Genomic DNA, 2,390 nt, shown 5'->3' on the forward strand with positions numbered 1-2,390 from the left:
CACAGTAAATTAAAACCCACCTAAAAATCTTGTCATGATTCTTGCATTTTCACAGACCCTTGGAATGATTCGCTCCTCTTGTGCATGGAAATTCATTAACACTTCAATTTTTTAAATCCAATCAAATTTATTTGTCACATACACATGGTTAGCAGATGTTAATGCGAGCGTAGCGAAATGCTTGTGCTTCTAGTTCCGACCAAGTCCAGGAAGTCCAGGACCCAGTTGCACAGGGCGGGGTCAAGACCCAGGGTCTCGAGCTTAATGACGAGTTTGGAGGGTACTATGGTGCTAAATGCTGAGCTGTAGTCGATGAACAGCATTCTTACATAGGTATTCCTCTTGTCCAGATGGGTAAGGGCGGTGTGCAGTGTGATTGCGATTGCGTCGTCTGTGGACCTATTGGGGCGGTAAGCAAATTAGAGTGGGTCTAGGGTGTCAGGTAGGGTGGAGGTGATATGATCCTTGACTAGTCTCTCAAAGCACTTCATGATGACGGAGGTGAGTGCTACGGGGCGATAGTCATTTTGCTCATTTACCTTAGCTTTCTTGGGAACTTGGTGGCCTTCTTGAAGCATGTGGGAACAGCAGACTGGGATAAGGATTGATTGAATATGTCCGTAAACACACCAGCCAGCTGGTCTGCGCATGCTCTGAGGACGCAGCTAGGGATGCCGTCTGGGCCGGCAGCCTTGCGAGGGTTAACACGTTTAAATGCTTTATTCACGTTGGCTGCGGTGAAGGAGAGCCTGCAGGTTTTGGTAGCGGGACGTGTCGTTGGCACTGTATTGTCCTCAAAGCGAGCAAAGAAGTTGTTTCGTTTATCTGGGAGCAGGACATCCTGGTCCGCGACGGGGCTGGTTTTCTTTTTGGAGTCCGTGATTGACTGTAGACCCTGCCACACACCTCTCATGTCTGAGCCGTTGAATTGCGACTCTACTTTGTCTCTATACTGACGCTTAGCTTGTTTGATTGCCTTGCGGAGGGAATAGCTACACTGTTTGTATTCGGTCATGTTTCCGGTCACCTTGCCCTGATTTAAAGCAGTGGTTCGCGCTTTCAGTTTTGCACAAATGCTACCATCAATCCACGGTTTCTGGTTGGGGAAGGTTTCAATAGTTGCTGTGGGTACAACATCACCGATGCACTTGCTAATAAACTCGCTCACCGAATTAGCGTATTCATCAATGTTATTGTCCGACGCTATGCAGAACATATCCCAGTCCACGTGATCGAAGAAATCTTGAAGCGTGGAATCAGATTGGTCGGACTAGCGTTGAACAGACCTGAGCACAGGCGTTTCCTGTTTTAGTTTCTGTCTATAGGCTGGGAGCAACAAAATGGAGTCGTGGTCAGATTTTCCGAAAGGAGGGCGGGTGCAGGGCTTTGTATGCGTCGTGGAAGTTAGAGTAACAAAGGTCCAGGATTTGTTTCCGCCCGGGTAGCACATTCGATGTGCTGATAAAATTTAGGGAGTCTTGTTTTCAGATTAGCCTTGTTAAAATCCCCAGCTACAATGAATGCAGCCTCAGGATATGTGGTTTCCAGTTTACATAGAGTTAAATGAAGTTAATTCAGGGCCATCGATGTGTCTGCTTGGGGGGGATATATACGGCTGTGATTATAATCGAAGAGAATTCTCTTGGTAGATAATGCGGTCGACATTTGATTGTAAGGAATTCTAGGTCAGGTAACACCTCTCTCATTTGAAATGCGAACAGCCCCCATGGTTTAAACCCCCTTTCCCTTCCAAATTTGCCAATTACCCACTGATATGTATAAAGGGGCCTGCAAGAAAGTGGTAAATAAGAGGGCTGTTTGAAAGGGGGTTATATTAACATTAGGTATTATAAACTGGGTGGTTCGAGCCCTGAATGCTGATTGGCTGACAGCCGTCGTATATCAGACCGTATACCACGGGTATGACAAAACATTTATTTTTACTGCTTCAATTACGTTGGTAACCAGTTTATAATATCAATAAGGCACCTCTGGGGTTTGTGATATATGGCCAATGGCTAAGGGCTGTGTCCAGGCACTCCGCGATGCGTCGTGAGTAAGAACAGCCCTTAGCCGTGGTATATTGGCCATATACCACACCCCCTCAGGCCTTATTGTTTAAATATACCACATCTTCTGTCTGAAATGTGTGTGTTTAGTCACACTTTAATGGAATCCCCAGATATCAAATCATAACTATTGTGTATCCTGGATAAACAGGGCATGGTGTATAGAGTAAATAATTAAATAATGATTTACAGTAGCTATGTAATTTTGGGAAATTGGCTGGTGATTATCCTACAGTACGATATTGACTCATGAACTAGCTAGCTGGTCATTTACATTTCAGCCTATACATACAAAGGTGAAACGGGATTGGCTACTTCTTT

The sequence above is a fragment of the Salvelinus fontinalis genome, chromosome 34, assembly GCF_029448725.1.
Source record: "Salvelinus fontinalis isolate EN_2023a chromosome 34, ASM2944872v1, whole genome shotgun sequence".
NCBI lineage: Eukaryota > Metazoa > Chordata > Actinopteri > Salmoniformes > Salmonidae > Salvelinus > Salvelinus fontinalis.